The 18,820-nt window shown below is 44.7% G+C and overlaps 2 pseudogenes; both read left to right on the forward strand.

Annotated features, from left to right (window-relative positions):
- The first annotated feature begins 8,923 nt into the window (after positions 1–8,923).
- LOC115330787 lies at positions 8,924–10,598 on the forward strand (annotated as a pseudogene).
- Positions 10,599–14,819: 4,221 nt separating this feature from the next.
- Positions 14,820–16,494, forward strand: LOC120846543 (annotated as a pseudogene).
- The last annotated feature ends 2,326 nt before the right edge of the window (positions 16,495–18,820 follow it).

Raw genomic sequence — 18,820 nt, forward strand, 5'->3', positions numbered from 1 at the left:
AAGATTGGCCTAGTGTCAATTGTACGTGCTCTGGCCCACGTCAAAAGCAGCACGGCTCCAGGCTTAGACGAGATACCAGCATGCGTCCTCAAAACGCTACAAAAGGATTCGAGAGAACACCTGGCTGAGATCTTCACGGACATTCTCATCGGAAGACAGCCTGTACCTAGAGACTGGAGGCGAGGTAGGGTTGTGCTTGTGCCGAAGAAAGGAGGAGATCGGCGCTACCTTCGGAACTACAGGCCCCTTACAGTCACCAGCATTGTGTACAGGGTTTTCGCAAGCATCCTGAAAGAGCGCATGACAACATGGGCGGAGAAAGAGGGTATTCTCACCGAGCTCCAAGGAGGGTTTCGTCGTGGCCGGCGACTGGAGGACAACGTGTACACCCTTACACAGTGCATTGAAGTGGCTCGAAAAGAGGAGAGAAGACTAATATGCACCTTCTTAGACGTCGCCAAGGCTTATGACAGCGTTCCACACGACAAGCTTCTATCAAGACTGGAGCAGCTCGAAATGCCGACTCAGTGGACCGAGCTTATTAATCGCTTATACACAGGCAATACGGTGACAACCCAAGTGGGAGAGGTCAGATCAGAAGAAATCGTCGTAACACGTGGATTGCGCCAGGGATGCCCACTCTCGCCGCTTCTCTACATGTTGTATGTCGCGCGACTAGAGGAGCGGTTGATAAAATCAGGACTGGGCTTCTCGCTACTGCACGTTGAAAATGAAGAGGCCGTGAACTGGGTGCTACCGGGTCTGACCTTCGCGGACGACATTGTGCTGACGGCAAGCTGTGCAACGGCGATGCAGCAACTTCTCGACATATGTGCTGATGAGGCTGCCGTGCTTGGTCTCAAGTACAACACATCTAAGTCCGCCGCGATACAATTCGCGGGCACTGAGAAAGAAAAGCTCGATAGCCTCAGATTGGGGCTTGACGTATTACCGGTACTGAATGAGTATAAGTACCTAGGCGTTGAGTTGTCCAACGAGACTATCTGAAAGAGCATTGCGTCCACCTCCGTCAATCCGCCACACGGGGAGCTAACATCCTCCGTAAGCGCAGCCTATGGAGCTGTAATAGATTCATAGTGAGCCGCAAAATGTGGAAGGCGGTGGTGGTGCCAGGTTTGACGTTCGCCAACGCAGTGGTGTGTGTACCAGGTGACACAAGAACCGCTTTGGAGCGCAGACAACGAGAAGTGGGACGCCAAGCGCTGGGCTGCCATGGCACGGTGGCGAATGAGGCAGTGCAGGGGGACCTGGGCTGGTCGTCTTTCGAAGCGAGGGAGGCGACAAGCAAGGTTTCCTATGACGGGCGGCTTCGACTCATGGACCGGTGCCGTTGGGCCAAGAGGCTGTTCATATACACACATATGACTTCCCTGCAGAGCCGTTGGCGAAAGCGCCTCTACCAGCTTGAGAAAAAAGTTCGGCTTCTTCACAGAACCAGTGGAGGCGACCACAGAGAAAGAATGGGAGTCTGTGGTGCGGAAAAGGGTCCGCGAACAGGGGAATGTGCAGTGGCTGGAGGCTGCCCGGACAAAGTTAACCCTTACCATATATGCGGAGTTAAAACAGCAAATCACGGCAGAGACGCGGCTGTACGACAACAGCTTCGGCAGCCGCCTATTGTTCGAGGCTCGTGCTGGAGCCCTGCGCACACTGGTGTACAAACAGCGCTTCGACAATAGTGTGCAGTCGACTGTATGCCGAGTATGCGAGGGTGAGAGCGAAACCGCAGAGCACATTATACTCCGTTGTGGCGGAATCCGACCTTCTGCCACTTCTGCCACCGAAGAGGCGAACCGACTACACGAAGGTGTCCCGCCTCTAGCGGCAGCGCTGGGCTTCTCGTCAACAAGCGAGGCAGCCAATACTACTGAAGCCTTTCGGAAGACCATCGAGCAGACGAAAAGACGACTGGAGGATTGCTGGCATCATACACAACACAGGGGGCGTGAATTCACCCCCAGGCTTGGGCACGATTATTTGAGCCCGCCCGTTATAAAGGGAGCAGCCGCAGTATCATCATCATCATCATCATCAGCCAGGGCGGTCTGCGCGGCGCCGCCGCACTCCCTGCTGGCGCTGCGGCCGCTTCCGCTGCTTTCGGTGCCGAAAAATATGGCGGCGCCTGACGTATCTATATTGTCGGCGGCCGCAACCTCGGCAGTAGCAAAACGTGGCCGTCCACGCCAGTACACTGCAGACAAACTAAGGGACCGGAAGAACGACGTTAACGCTTTCGCATCCACAGCTCATAAAAAGTGCTTAAGTGTCCTCGGAATTTTTTTTTTTTCAAAGGACTTTTAAATGAAAGTTTTTTTTCTTATTTCTTTCTTTTTTTTCATGACAATTATAGCAGATGAACGAACCTGACCCCGGACCCAACTTTTTTTTTTTCGAAGGGAGGGAACAAATGATTGGGCCTATTTTATATGGAAGCATCTCGGTTCTTTGGTTACTGGTGCTCCTGTGTCAAACGCCATTAGAACGGTTCAGTACAAAGGTGTTTACATAGCTAGTAAAAACTTAGCAAATATGTTTAATGACCATTTTATAAATCTAGGTAGCACTGTCGATGGTTCTGGCTCCTGCTAATGTATTCAGCAAATTAACTGGAATTCTATTTTAGAGCCAATTACCAGCACTGCACAAAGCAGCTCAAAAATAGTGCAAGTTGTGATGCTGATGAAATACAAATTCGTCCAATTAGATATGTCATAGATATAATCAATCTAGTGTTAAAGTATATATTTAATCTTTCTTTCGAAGCGGGCGTATTTCCTAGACATATCCAGGTAGCAAAAGTCTCTGTTGTATATAAAAAAGGCGATAAAAATGAGCTAAGTAATTATAGGGAAAAGAGTCAAAGTACAGGCTAGCTGGTGGAAGTCAACCATTTCGTCGTTTACCCTGAGACTGGGGTTTTTTTTTGAAGAGCAGAAGAAACAGAAAAAACAGACAGGTCTCAAACTCAGCTACACGTTTATTTCAAAAACTTCCTCTTATATAGTTCGTTTTCGTCGTCAACAACCAATCACATACGACTTGTCTCGACTTGTCCTTCGCACCGTGACTTTACAGGTTCCACTATATCACAAAAGAAGCGGACATTCCCAACGTTTCCAAGTGAAAAGGTTCTAGCAGAAGATATGCCTCACAAAGCCCCAAGCAACTCTTTTGTGTCCTCACAATAAACAGGACAACAGCCAACAACAACATCCCACTCAAAACTGGTCACCTCCAAAATTGTAGAAAACAGACAATACACACCGGTACACACCACAGACAATACACACCAACAAAGCCTTTCAGAACAACTAACTAAAAAAAAAAAAAAAAAAAAAAAGCACTTAAAATTGTAAAAATTGCTTGCAGCGGTTCCCTATTTGCATGGAGGGTTGACTAATGCAATTTCCCAACGATCTAATCCTAATTGTTTCTCTTACCACCCTTTTAACATCGTTCCTTTCCTTAACAACTACATCCGTTCCAGACCAATCCGTTGTGCAGTTTCTACACTCCTCCAGATGCTTAGCCAACTCCGAATTTGCTGCATTATTTTTAACATTCCTTTTGTGTTCTGTTAAACGATCGTTTAAACACCGAGAGGTTTGGCCTACATACTTAAAACCACACGCCAAAGGAACCTCATACACCACGCCTACGCTACACGGCACCGACTTTTCCCTATGCGCCTTCTGACAGCCCCTCTGCGCCGTTTCAAAAGGTGTCAATCTATCTAACCTAAAATCCGAGCTGAATACGACATCCACGCCATATTTTTTTGCACATGCTCTAAGATTGTGGGACACCTCGTGAAAATACGGAACCACAGCGTACCTATTCCTGATTTCTTGCGTCTTCCCCTTTTTTCTCCCTGCACTGTAGGGCAATCTGCCTTTTGATGTATTCTTCCCCATATCCTGCCATTACCAGTCTTTCCCACTGGTTTTTTAGTGCCTCCGGTCCGAAATGCATGCATGATCTCACCAAAGCATTACTAATCAAAGATCTGACTACCCCGGCTTTTACATTTTTCGAGTGACAGCTATTCTTTGACAGAACCGGTTTTGGGTTTTCCTTCCCATACTCCCAACAAAGACCTCGTTCCAAATGCAAACGCAGGTCGAGAAATTGCAGGACCTCGCCCCTTGGCCTCTCTAACGTGAATCTCAACTCTGGCGCCGCTGACCTTACTACTTGTTCTAAAAGTTGGTCCAATCCTTCCTGAACAGAGCAAACTAAGATATCATCCACAAATCTTTTCACAGAACACTTTGGAGACAACTCCTCTACCTTGTCATACACTTGCTGGTCCACCGTGCTTAAGTAAATTTCCGCTAACAAAGGCGCTACAGACGAACCTATACAAACTCCCTCTTTTTGCACAAAATTGCGACCTTCGTATTCCAATACCGTTGACTGTAAATAAAGGTCTAGCACCGAAAGAAAACTATCCACCGTTTTCGTCGTCGCCGGCCTTTCTAATCAGCCAAGCGTATGTGGCACTGGACAAGATGGGACGTCGGATGGCGGAGTTGGAAGCCGACGTGGCGTTCTTCGGGATGTGTCTGCGGAAAAAGTATGTGGACCCGCTATTCTTCAAACAACTGGCCGCCTCCGGGATACCGTGGAAGGACAAGAAGAAGGTCATCAAAGCCTACAGGTCTGGAACAGGTCAACGGGTTCAAGACATCCGCAGCGCCTGTGACAGACTCTGGAATCTTCTTCTCGGAAAGAACTTCAGGAGGCATGGAGACTACCATCTTTGGAGCGCCGTCATGAGGACACATTTCGACCGTGCGTGGTATGTCAAAAGGAGGCATGTTTTGGACAGTTTCAAGTTGTGGAACTCTCGGGGGGCAGAGGTAAATAAGTGTGTACAGGGGACGGGAAATTGTAAACAACAGCATTGTATAATTAACCCGGAAAATGTAGTGGTGTCAAAGAAATTGGAGGAGTTTTTGGGTAGAGGTCCGAAGTACTGTGTAAACGTTAAGCCGTCTATACTCGACGTGTTTTCTGACATACAGTCAATCGCCAGGGTTGTGGATAGTGAGGAGAAGTTTGCGTTTGTCGAAGATGCTGTAGGGCGCATGGAAAAATTAATGGGAAACGCGTATCCCATCGATAGGAGGAATTTCAAGGATGTGAGAGCGGTGAAACAAGAGTTAGAAAGGAGTTCGTTAAAACTGTTGCAGACAGATAAAACAGGAAGGTTTGCAGTTTTGCCTGTACAGGCCTTTCAGAAGAAGTCGGAGGAAGCGTTGGGATCATTGTTTAATGAATGGAAGGACAATATCGGGAAGCTGAGGAAAAGCATTTGCAAGGTTTTTCAGGAGGAAAGCATGGAAGAGGTAGCGAAAAGCGTTTTGAAACCGTTGCGTTCAACGCTCACCCTTAAGTTCTTTTTGAAGGATCACAAGATTGAAATACCCCTTCGTACCGCTGTTAACGAGAATGGGACGTGGCAGAAGGTGGTCTCATGCTTCTTACAGCGGGGTTTGAAGTTAGCTAATTTGGAGAAGTCAATTGCCTTAAGGAACTCTAGTGAGTTGATTGAAGTAATGGAAAAGTTTCACGGAAGGAAGTGCGCGGTATTCTCCATGGACATCAAGGACCTATATTACTCTTTAGAGAAAAGCAGACTAATGAATAGAGTGAGGATCGCCTTGGAAGGGAGCCTTATTAAGTTTCAATCAGGAACAGGAATAGCGGTGGATAGTTTTCTTTCGGTGCTAGACCTTTATTTACAGTCAACGGTATTGGAATACGAAGGTCGCAATTTTGTGCAAAAAGAGGGAGTTTGTATAGGTTCGTCTGTAGCGCCTTTGTTAGCGGAAATTTACTTAAACACGGTGGACCAGCAAGTGTATGACAAGGTAGAGGAGTTGTCTCCAAAGTGTTTTGTGAAAAGATTTGTGGATGATATCTTAGTTTGCTCTGTTCAGGAAGGATTGGACCAAGTTTTAGAACAAGTAGTAAGGTCAGCGGCGCCAGAGTTGAGATTCACGTTAGAGAGGCCAAGGGGCGAGGTCCTGCAATTGACCTTTTTCGGAGAATTTTGTGCGCATGCCCGAACTAGAGGTGAGAGTGGGAAAGGGAAAGGCGCCATCTTTGCGGGCTCTCGTCGCACGCTGCCTGGCTTCGCTCGCATTGCTAGGCGCGTCTGTCCGGCACTGTTGCGATGCCTCTGCGCGGCTGTTGGATGTACAAACATAAAAAAAACACGCCGAACGTGAGCTTCTTTAGATTCCCGAAAGCTACCGCGCACCTCAAGAAGAAAGAAAAATGGATTCAAGCGCTGCGACGCCAGAACTCTGACGGGACGCCTTGGCAGCTATCTGCGAACTCGCGTGTTTGCGGTGTCCACTTCATTGGAGGTTAGTTCAATCATATTTGTTTGAACTCAGGAGATTCCCGTTATACTCCGTGCAAGCTAGTCATTCCCGACACCTGTCTCCACACCGAGTTTGCTTGCACGGTACAGCAGGGCAGCAAAGAGGCGGGACGCCAAGCCGTTGTCACGAAAAACAGACCTTTACACTGTCGCATAGTGTAAGAGCAGGCCAGCTATGTGCTGGCATGTTCCGCTCAACCTGCAAAATTTATATTTACGCTTGAAACTCATTAAAATATTGAATAAAAAAAATGCCCTACTACAGAATTTTATATCAACACGTCATCTAGTTCGATAAGTAGATCGATGACAGCTTGGCCCTTTTTAGTTGCATGCTGAAGTACCACGAAAAAGACGAAAACGAAAAATATCGTTTTTTTTTTGTTTTGTTTTTTAGATAACTTATCGCGTCACGCATAAAATATGATCAAAGGACTGGCAGACACGGATCTCGATACAAATGCGCCGAAAGGATAGCGACTATGGGGCTCACGCCTTACAAATATTGACACATTTTGTAATCCTTAAGACACATTATTACATTGCCACGAGTTTTACCGGAGAAATAAACTAACCCTGGCAACGGCAGTCGCAAGACGCTTGAACGATATCGGCGCTCTTGAAAAGCGATATCAGTTGCCTGTAATGTCCCGGTTTCATAGACGGTGCGGTGCACACGTGCTCCTTACGAGTTGAACGGTTTGGTCGGGATCAAAGTTGTTCACCATGACCTTCTTGACGCAAGCTTCTTCTTTGAAGGCCCATCCTTTCCGGAGTTGGCTGCAGTCCTTCGCGAAGTACCAATCGACGCACGCTGTGTTGACGACCGTTACCGATGCAGCATCGGCACTCCATCCGTCTTGAAAAGCGTACAGATGGATAAAGTCGGCAGTGTCGAAGACGGTTGCTTTACTCGATCCTCTGGGATCGTCATCAGCCATTTGTAAAGAACGACAGCCCGAAAACAGCGAGAAAAACTTTCCACAACGAACGCCCCAAAACGATCGCGTCGAGGAAGCGGACGGGTTGACGGGAGGACGGACTGAGCCCGCAAACGTTTTGAATTATCTCCGCGAGGGTGCGCCACGGTCGCTTCTACGAACTCTGAAAAAGGTCAATTTCTCGACCTGCGTTTGCATTTGGAACGAGGTCTTTGTTGGGAGTATGGGAAGGAAAACCCAAAACCGGTTCTGTCAAAGAATAGCTGTCACTCGAAAAATGTTCTTTGATTAGTAATGCTTTGGTGAGATCATGCATGCATTTCGGACCGGAGGCACTAAAAAACCAGTGGGAAAGACTGGTAATGGCAGGATATGGGGAAGAATACATCAAAAGGCAGATTGCCCTACAGTGCAGGGAGAAAAAGGGGAAGACGCAAGAAATCAGGAATAGGTACGCTGTGGTTCCGTATTTTCACGAGGTGTCCCACACTCTTAGAGCATGTGCAAAAAAATATGGCGTGGATGTCGTATTCAGCACGGATTTTAGGTTAGATAGATTGACACCTTTTGAAACGGCGCAGAGGGGCTGTCAGAAGGCGCATAGGGAAAAGTCGGTGACGTGTAGCGTAGGCGTGGTGAATGATGTTCCTTTGGCGTGTGGTTTTAAGTATGTAGGCCAAACCTCTCGGTGTTTAAACGATCGTTTAACAGAACACAAAAGGAATGTTAAAAATAATGCAGCAAATTCGGAGTTGGCTAAGCATCTGGAGGAGTGTAGAAACTGCACAACGGATTGGTCTGGAACGGATGTAGTTGTTAAGGAAAGGAACGATGTTAAAAGGGTGGTAAGAGAAACAATTAGGATTAGATCGTTGGGAAATTGCATTAGTCAACCTTCCATGCAAATGGGGAACCGCTGCAAGCAATTTTTACAATTTTAAGTGCTTTTTTTTTATATATATATATATATTTTTTTTTTTTTAGTTAGTCATTCTGAAAGGCTTTGTTGGTGTGTATTGTCTGTGGTGTGTACCGGTGTGTATTGTCTGTTTTCTACAATTTTGGAGGTGACCAGTTTTGAGTGGGATGTTGTTGTTGGCTGTTGTCCTGTTTATTGTGAGGACACAAAAGAGTTGCTTGGGGCTTTGTGAGGCATATCTTCTGCTAGAACCTTTTCACTTGGAAACGTTGGGAATGTCCGCTTCTTTTGTGATATAGTGGAACCTGTAAAGTCACGGTGCGAAGGACAAGTCGAGACAAGTCGTATGTGATTGGTTGTTGACGACGAAAACGAACTATATAAGAGGAAGTTTTTGAAATAAACGTGTAGCTGAGTTTGAGACCTGTCTGTTTTTTCTGTTTCTTCTGCTCTTCAAAAAAAACCCCCAGTCTCAGGGTAAACGACGAAATGGTTGACTTCCACCAGCTAGCCTGTACTTTGACTCTTTTCTCGTTAATCGTACCTGAAGCAGGCGTTTTACCATTTTCTTTTACCGGTTCTTTCGAACCAACGTTTTCGTCGTCGCCGGCCTTTCTAATCAGCCAAGCGTATGTGGCACTGGACAAGATGGGACGTCGGATGGCGGAGTTGGAAGCCGACGTGGCGTTCTTCGGGATGTGTCTGCGGAAAAAGTATGTGGACCCGCTATTCTTCAAACAACTGGCCGCCTCCGGGATACCGTGGAAGGACAAGAAGAAGGTCATCAAAGCCTACAGGTCTGGAACAGGTCAACGGGTTCAAGACATCCGCAGCGCCTGTGACAGACTCTGGAATCTTCTTCTCGGAAAGAACATCAGGAGGCATGGAGACTACCATCTTTGGAGCGCCGTCATGAGGACACATTTCGACCGTGCGTGGTATGTCAAAAGGAGGCATGTTTTGGACAGTTTCAAGTTGTGGAACTCTCGGGGGGCAGAGGTAAATAAGTGTGTACAGGGGACGGGAAATTGTAAACAACAGCATTGTATAATTAACCCGGAAAATGTAGTGGTGTCAAAGAAATTGGAGGAGTTCTTGGGTAGAGGTCCGAAGTACTGTGTAAACGTTAAGCCGTCTAGACTCGACGTGTTTTCTGACATACAGTCAATCGCCAGGGTTGTGGATAGTGAGGAGAAGTTTGCGTTTGTCGAAGATGCTGTAGGGCGCATGGAAAAATTAATGGGAAACGCGTATCCCATCGATAGGAGGAATTTCAAGGATGTGAGAGCGGTGAAACAAGAGTTAGAAAGGAGTTCGTTAAAACTGTTGCAGACAGATAAAACAGGAAGGTTTGCAGTTTTGCCTGTACAGGCCTTTCAGAAGAAGTCGGAGGAAGCGTTGGGATCATTGTTTAATGAATGGAAGGGCAATATCGGGAAGCTGAGGAAAAGCATTTGCAAGGTTTTTCAGGAGGAAAGCATGGAAGAGGTAGCGAAAAGCGTTTTGAAACCGTTGCGTTCAACGCTCACCCTTAAGTTCTTTTTGAAGGATCACAAGATTGAAATGCCCCTTCGTACCGTTGTTAACGAGAATGGGACGTGGCAGAAGGTGGTCTCATGCTTCTTACAGCGGGGTTTGAAGTTAGCTAATTTGGAGAAGTCAATTGCCTTAAGGAACTCTAGTGAGTTGATTGAAGTAATGGAAAAGTTTCACGGAAGGAAGTGCGCGGTATTCTCCATGGACATCAAGGACCTATATTACTCTTTAGAGAAAAGCAGACTAATGAATAGAGTGAGGATCGCCTTGGAAGGGAACCTTATTAAGTTTCAATCAGGAACAGGAATAGCGGTGGATAGTTTTCTTTCGGTGGTAGACCTTTATTTACAGTCAACGGTATTGGAATACGAAGGTCGCAATTTTGTGCAAAAAGAGGGAGTTTGTATAGGTTCGTCTGTAGCGCCTTTGTTAGCGGAAATTTACTTAAACACGGTGGACCAGCAAGTGTATGACAAGCTAGAGGAGTTGTCTCCAAAGTGTTTTGTGAAAAGATTTGTGGATGATATCTTAGTTTGCTCTGTTCAGGAAGGATTGGACCAAGTTTTAGAACAAGTAGTAAGGTCAGCGGCGCCAGAGTTGAGATTCACGTTAGAGAGGCCAAGGGGCGAGGTCCTGCAATTTCTCGACCTGCGTTTGCATTTGGAACGAGGTCTTTGTTGGGAGTATGGGAAGGAAAACCCAAAACCGGTTCTGTCAAAGAATAGCTGTCACTCGAAAAATGTAAAAGCCATGGTAGTCAGATCTTTGATTAGTAATGCTTTGGTGAGATCATGCATGCATTTCGGACCGGAGGCACTAAAAAACCAATGGGAAAGACTGGTAATGGCAGGATATGGGGAAGAATACATCAAAAGGCAGATTGCCCTACAGTGCAGGGAGAAAAAGGGGAAGACGCAAGAAATCAGGAATAGGTACGCTGTGGTTCCGCATTTTCACGAGGTGTCCCACAATCTTAGAGCATGTGCAAAAAAATATGGCGTGGATGTCGTATTCAGCACGGATTTTAGGTTAGATAGATTGACACCTTTTGAAACGGCGCAGAGGGGCTGTCAGAAGGCGCATAGGGAAAAGTAGGTGCCGTGTAGCGTAGGCGTGGTGTATGAGGTTCCTTTGGCGTGTGGTTTTAAGTATGTAGGCCAAACCTCTCGGTGTTTAAACGATCGTTTAACAGAACACAAAAGGAATGTTAAAAATAATGCAGCAAATTCGGAGTTGGCTAAGCTTCTGGAGGAGTGTAGAAACTGCACAACGGATTGGTCTGGAACGGATGTAGTTGTTAAGGAAAGGAACGATGTTAAAAGGGTGGTAAGAGAAACAATTAGGATTAGATCGTTGGGAAATTGCATTAGTCAACCTTCCATGCAAATAGGGAACCGCTGCAAGCAATTTTTACAATTTTAAGTGCTTTTTTTTTTATTATATATATATATATATATATATATTTTTTTTTTTTTTTAGTTAGGGATTCTGAAAGGCTTTGTTGGTGTGTATTGTCTGTGGTGTGTACCGGTGTGTATTGTCTGTTTTCTACAATTTTGGAGGTGACCAGTTTTGAGTGGGATGTTGTTGTTGGCTGTTGTCCTGTTTATTGTGAGGACACAAAAGAGTTGCTGGGGGCTTTGTGAGGCATATCTTCTGCTAGAACCTTTTCACTTGGAAACGTTGGGAATGTCCGCTTCTTTTGTGATATAGTGGAACCTGTAAAGTCACGGTGCGAAGGACAAGTCGAGACAAGTCGTATGTGATTGGTTGTTGACGACGAAAACGAACTATATAAGAGGAAGTTTTTGAAATAAACGTGTAGCTGAGTTTGAGACCTGTCTGTTTTTTCTGTTTCTTCTGCTCTTCGAAAAAGAACCCCAGTCTCAGGGTAAACGACGAAATGGTTGACTTCCACCAGCTAGCCTGTACTTTGACTCTTTTCTCGTTAATCGTACCTGAAGCAGGCTTTTTACCATTTTCTTTCACCGGTTCTTTCGAACCAACGTTTTCGTCGTCGCCGGCCTTTCTAATCAGCCAAGCGTATGTGGCACTGGACAAGATGGGACGTCGGATGGCGGAGTTGGAAGCCGACGTGGCGTTCTTCGGGATGTGTCTGCGGAAAAAGTATGTGGACCCGCTATTCTTCAAACAACTGGCCACCTCCGGGATACCGTGGAAGGACAAGAAGAAGGTCATCAAAGCCTACAGGTCTGGAACAGGTCAACGGGTTCAAGACATCCGCAGCGCCTGTGACAGACTCTGGAATCTTCTTCTCGGAAAGAACTTCAGGAGGCATGGAGACTACCATCTTTGGAGCGCCGTCATGAGGACACATTTCGACCGTGCGTGGTATGTCAAAAGGAGGCATGTTTTGGACAGTTTCAAGTTGTGGAACTCTCGGGGGGCAGAGGTAAATAAGTGTGTACAGGGGACGGGAAATTGTAAACAACAGCATTGTATAATTAACCCGGAAAATGTAGTGGTGTCAAAGAAATTGGAGGAGTTCTTGGGTAGACGACCGAAGTACTGTGTAAACGTTAAGCCGTCTAGACTCGACGTGTTTTCTGACATACAGTCAATCGCCAGGGTTGTGGATAGTGAGGAGAAGTTTGTGTTTGTCGAAGATGCTGTAGGGCGCATGGAAAAATTAATGGGAAACGCGTATCCCATCGATAGGAGGAATTTCAAGGATGTGAGAGCGGTGAAACAAGAGTTAGAAAGGAGTTCGTTAAAACTGTTGCAGACAGATAAAACAGGAAGGTTTGCAGTTTTGCCTGTACAGGCCTTTCAGAAGAAGTCGGAGGAAGCGTTGGGATCATTGTTTAATGAATGGAAGGGCAATATCGGGAAGCTGAGGAAAAGCATTTGCAAGGTTTTTCAGGAGGAAAGCATGGAAGAGGTAGCGAAAAGCGTTTTGAAACCGTTGCGTTCAACGCTCACCCTTAAGTTCTTTTTGAAGGATCACAAGATTGAAATACCCCTTCGTACCGTTGTTAACGAGAATGGGACGTGGCAGAAGGTGGTCTCATGCTTCTTACAGCGGGGTTTGAAGTTAGCTAATTTGGAGAAGTCAATTGCCTTAAGGAACTCTAGTGAGTTGATTGAGTAATGGAAAAGTTTCACGGAAGGAAGTGCGCGGTATTCTCCATGGACATCAAGGACCTATATTACTCTTTAGAGAAAAGCAGACTAATGAATAGAGTGAGGATCGCCTTGGAAGGGAACCTTATTAAGTTTCAATCAGGAACAGGAATAGCGGTGGATAGTTTTCTTTCGGTGCTAGACCTTTATTTACAGTCAACGGTATTGGAATACGAAGGTCGCAATTTTGTGCAAAAAGAGGGAGTTTGTATAGGTTCGTCTGTAGCGCCTTTGTTAGCGGAAATTTACTTAAACACGGTGGACCAGCAAGTGTATGACAAGGTAGAGGAGTTGCCTCCAAAGTGTTTTGTGAAAAGATTTGTGGATGATATCTTAGTTTGCTCTGTTCAGGAAGGATTGGACCAAGTTTTAGAACAAGTAGTAAGGTCAGCGGCGCCAGAGTTGAGATTCACGTTAAAGAGGCCAAGGGGCGAGGTCCTGCAATTTCTCGACCTGCGTTTGCATTTGGAACGAGGTCTTTGTTGGGAGTATGGGAAGGAAAACCCAAAACCGGTTCTGTCAAAGAATAGCTGTCACTCGAAAAATGTAAAAGCCGGGGTAGTCAGATCTTCGATTAGTAATGCTTTGGTGAGATCATGCATGCATTTCGGACCGGAGGCACTAAAAAACCAGTGGGAAAGACTGGTAATGGCAGGATATGGGGAAGAATACATCAAAAGGCAGATTGCCCTACAGTGCAGGGAGAAAAAGGGGAAGACGCAAGAAATCAGGAATAGGTACGCTGTGGTTCCGTATTTTCACGAGGTGTCCCACAATCTTAGAGCATGTGCAAAAAAATATGGCGTGGATGTCGTATTCAGCACGGATTTTAGGTTAGATAGATTGACACCTTTTGAAACGGCGCAGAGGGGCTGTCAGAAGGCGCATAGGGAAAAGTCGGTGCCGTGTAGCGTAGGCGTGGTGTATGAGGTTACTTTGGCGTGTGGTTTTAAGTATGTAGGCCAAACCTCTCGGTGTTTAAACGATCGTTTAACAGAACACAAAAGGAATGTTAAAAATAATGCAGCAAATTCGGAGTTGGCTAAGCTTCTGGAGGAGTGTAGAAACTGCACAACGGATTGGTCTGGAACGGATGTAGTTGTTAAGGAAAGGAACGATGTTAAAAGGGTGGTAAGAGAAACAATTAGGATTAGATCGTTGGGAAATTGCATTAGTCAACCTTCGATGCAAATAGGGAACCGCTGCAAGCAATTTTTACAATTTTAAGTGCTTTTTTTTTTATTATATATATATATATATATATGTATATTTTTTTTTTTAGTTAGTCATTCTGAAAGGCTTTGTTGGTGTGTATTGTCTGTGGTGTGTACCGGTGTGTATTGTCTGTTTTCTACAATTTTGGAGGTGACCAGTTTTGAGTGGGATGTTGTTGTTGGCTTTTGTCCTGTTTATTGTGAGGACAGAAAAGAGTTGCTTGGGGCTTTGTGAGGCATATCTTCTGCTAGAACCTTTTCACTTGGAAACGTTGGGAATGTCCGCTTCTTTTGTGATATAGTGGAACCTGTAAAGTCACGGTGCGAAGAACAAGTCGAGACAAGTCGTATGTGATTGGTTGTTGACGACGAAAACGAACTATATAAGAGGAAGTTTTTGAAATAAACGTGTAGCTCAGTTTGAGACCTGTCTGTTTTTTCTGTTTCTTCTGGTCTTCAAAAAAACCCCCAGTCTCAGGGTAAACAACGAAATGGTTGACTTCCACCAGCTAGCCTGTACTTTTTCTCTTTTCTCGTTAATCGTACCTGAAGCAGGCTTTTTACCATTTTCTTTTACCGGTTCTTTCGAACCAACGTTTTCGTCGTCGCCGGCCTTTCTAATCAGCCAAGCGTATGTGGCACTGGACAAGATGGGACGTCGGATGGCGGAGTTGGAAGCCGACGTGGCGTTCTTCGGGATGTGTCTGCGGAAAAAGTATGTGGACCCGCTATTCTTCAAACAACTGGCAGCCTCCGGGATACCGTGGAAGGACAAGAAGAAGGTCATCAAAGCCTACAGGTCTGGAACAGGTCAACGGGTTCAAGACATCCGCAGCGCCTGTGACAGACTCTGGAATCTTCTTCTCGGAAAGAACTTCAGGAGGCATGGAGACTACCATCTTTGGAGCGCCGTCATGAGGACACATTTCGACCGTGCGTGGTATGTCAAAAGGAGGCATGTTTTGGACAGTTTCAAGTTGTGGAACTCTCGGGGGGCAGAGGTAAATAAGTGTGTACAGGGGACGGGAAATTGTAAACAACAGCATTGTATAATTAACCCGGAAAATGTAGTGGTGTCAAAGAAATTGGAGGAGTTCTTGGGTAGAGGTCCGAAGTACTGTGTAAACGTTAAGCCGTCTAGACTCGACGTGTTTTCTGACATACAGTCAATCGCCAGGGTTGTGGATAGTGAGGAGAAGTTTGCGTTTGTCGAAGATGCTGTAGGGCGCATGGAAAAAATAATGGGAAACGCGTATCCCATCGATAGGAGGAATTTCAAGGATGTGAGAGCGGTGAAACAAGAGTTAGAAAGGAGTTCGTTAAAACTGTTGCAGACAGATAAAACAGGAAGGTTTGCAGTTTTGCCTGTACAGGCCTTTCAGAAGAAGTCGGAGGAAGCGTTGGGATCATTGTTTAATGAATGGAAGGGCAATATCGGGAAGCTGAGGAAAAGCATTTGCAAGGTTTTTCAGGAGGAAAGCATGGAAGAGGTAGCGAAAAGCATTTTGAAACCGTTGCGTTCAACGCTCACCCTTAAGTTCTTTTTGAAGGATCACAAGATTGAAATGCCCCTTCGTACCGTTGTTAACGAGAATGGGACGTGGCAGAAGGTGGTCTCATGCTTCTTACAGCGGGGTTTGAAGTTAGCTAATTTGGAGAAGTCAATTGCCTTAAGGAACTCTAGTGAGTTGATTGAAGTAATAGAAAAGTTTCACGGAAGGAAGTGCGCGGTATTCTTCATGGACATCAAGGACCTATATTACTCTTTAGAGAAAAGCAGACTAATGAATAGAGTGAGGATCGCCTTGGAAGGGAACCTTATTAAGTTTCAATCAGGAACAGGAATAGCGGTGGATAGTTTTCTTTCGGTGCTAGACCTTTATTTACAGTCAACGGTATTGGAATACGAAGGTCGCAATTTTGTGCAAAAAGAGGGAGTTTGTATAGGTTCGTCTGTAGCGCCTTTGTTAGCGGAAATTTACTTAAACACGGTGGACCAGCAAGTGTATGACAAGGTAGAGGAGTTGTCTCCAAAGTGTTTTGTGAAAAGATTTGGGGATGATATCTTAGTTTGCTCTGTTCAGGAAGGATTGGACCAAGTTTTAGAACAAGTAGTAAGGTCAGCGGCGCCAGAGTTGAGATTCACGTTAGAGAGGCCAAGGGGCGAGGTCCTGCAATTTCTCGACCTGCGTTTGCATTTGGAACGAGGTCTTTGTTGGGAGTATGGGAAGGAAATTCCAAAACCGGTTCTGTCAAAGAATAGCTGTCACTCGAAAAATGTAAAAGCCGGGGTAGTCAGATCTTTGATTAGTAATGCTTTGGTGAGATCATGCATGCATTTCGGACCGGAGGCACTAAAAAACCAGTGGGAAAGACTGGTAATGGCAGGATATGGGGAAGAATACATCAAAAGGCAGATTGCCCTACAGTGCAGGGAGAAAAAGGGGAAGACGCAAGAAATCAGGAATAGGTACGCTGTGGTTCCGTATTTTCACGAGGTGTCCCACAATCTTAGAGCATGTGCAAAAAAATATGGCGTGGATGTCGTATTCAGCACGGATTTTAGGTTAGATAGATTGACACCTTTTGAAACGGCGCAGAGGGGCTGTCAGAAGGCGCATAGGGAAAAGTCGGTGCCGTGTAGCGTAGGCGTGGTGTATGAGGTTCCTTTGGCGTGTGGTTTTAAGTATGTAGGCCAAACCTCTCGGTGTTTAAACGATCGTTTAACAGAACACAAAAGGAATGTTAAAAATAATGCAGCAAATTCGGAGTTGGCTAAGCATCTGGAGGAGTGTAGAAACTGCACAACGGATTGGTCTGGAACGGATGTAGTTGTTAAGGAAAGGAACGATGTTAAAAGGGTGGTAAGAGAAACAATTAGGATTAGATCGTTGGGAAATTGCATTAGTCAACCTTCCATGGAAATAGGGAACCGCTGCAAGCAATTTTTACAATTTTAAGTGCTTTTTTTTTTTTCTTTTTTTTTAGTTAGTCATTCTGAAAGGCTTTGTTGGTGTGTATTGTCTGTGGTGTGTACCGGTGTGTATTGTCTGTTTTCTACAATTTTGGAGGTGACCAGTTTTGAGTGGGATGTTGTTGTTGGCTGTTGTCCTGTTTATTGTGAGGACACAAAAGAGTTGCTTGGGGCTTTGTGAGGCATATCTTCTGCTAGAACCTTTTCACTTGGAAACGTTGGGAATGTCCGCTTCTTTTGTGATATAGTGGAACCTGTAAAGTCACGGTGCGAAGGACAAGTCGAGACAAGTCGTATGTGATTGGTTGTTGACGACCAAAAACGAACTATATAAGAGGAAGTTTTTGAAATAAACGTGTAGCTGAGTTTGAGACCTGTCTGTTTTTTCTGTTTCTTCTGCTCTTCAAAAAAAAAACCCCAGTCTCAGGGTAAACGACGAAATGTTAAGTAATTATAGGCTCATTTGTGTAATGTCTTTTTTTTAAAGCTTTAGAGAAATCAACCTATTATCGTTTAGAAAACTTTTCAAACATATATAATTTTATTACATCTTAATTAATTTTCCGGAAAGGCTGTTCTGCGGAAACAGCATAACTTAACCAAAAAGAATACAGTCTGAAAAGTTTTGAAAAAAAAATAGTGCTAGGGCTACCTTTGGATTTCACGAAAGCATTTGACTGCTTAAGTCATAATGTTTTATAAAAAAAAAATCTTGGAATTTATGGTATTCGTGGACAGGCACTGTTGCTTTAACAGCCCTACTTGCAATTTCGTGAACAATTGGTATGCATGAACAGTTACTCACCCAATGTAAAACCCATCACCTCAGGTGTTCTGCAAGGAAGCTTTTTTTTTAGGACTCCTTCTTTTTAACTTAGACGTAAGCGACATTGTTAACGTTAACAAGTAAGCGAAATTTGTGAACTACGCGGATGATACTAGCATATTCTTCACTTCCGATACAGGTGATGACTTAATAGATATAGCTAACCACACTTTATTAAATATAAAATGCTGGAGCGATAGTAACTCTTTAAAGGTAGACATTAATGAAACAAACGCAGTCATTTTTCATCCAAAAAGCAAGCCTGTGGTTTTATCTAGATCACTGCGTATAAATTCTTGTCCAATTAAAATAGTTATTTTCTTCAAAACTCTTGGCGTATTTTTTGAATGAGCACATGTCCTCGGAATGTCATATAAATTATTTTAGTCCAAAATTATGACGAGTAATTGGTATCCTAAATAGCAAATGTTTTTTTTTGCTCACAATTATTAAATGGTTAATTTACAACTCTCTATTTTACACTCACTTAACATACTGCAATCTTGTATGGGATTCATCGAAACTACTAATTATAGAAAGTTCTTTTTAGAAGAATAAATATTAAGGAGCATATGTAATGTGCCTTATGATGCTCACACTTCTGAAATAATCAGAAATGTTAAGATAAGCACTTTTTGCAAGTTTACTTTTATAGACAATATGCTAGTTTCAGGAGAGGAAAAAATAAGGGGCTCATCTCTTTTAAAAAAAACCTTCCATGTTGGCCGGGAAATTCACCAGCATATCCTACTCGCGGCAGAGAGAAGTGCAAGATGGTCACTCAGCGTACAAACTATGGTCTCTAAATGCTAAAAATTTCCCTATTACACTTGCTAAAGACCTTTTATAGT

The sequence above is a fragment of the Ixodes scapularis genome, unplaced genomic scaffold, assembly GCF_016920785.2.
Source record: "Ixodes scapularis isolate PalLabHiFi unplaced genomic scaffold, ASM1692078v2 PGA_scaffold13__105_contigs__length_92229423, whole genome shotgun sequence".
Lineage (NCBI taxonomy): Eukaryota > Metazoa > Arthropoda > Arachnida > Ixodida > Ixodidae > Ixodes > Ixodes scapularis.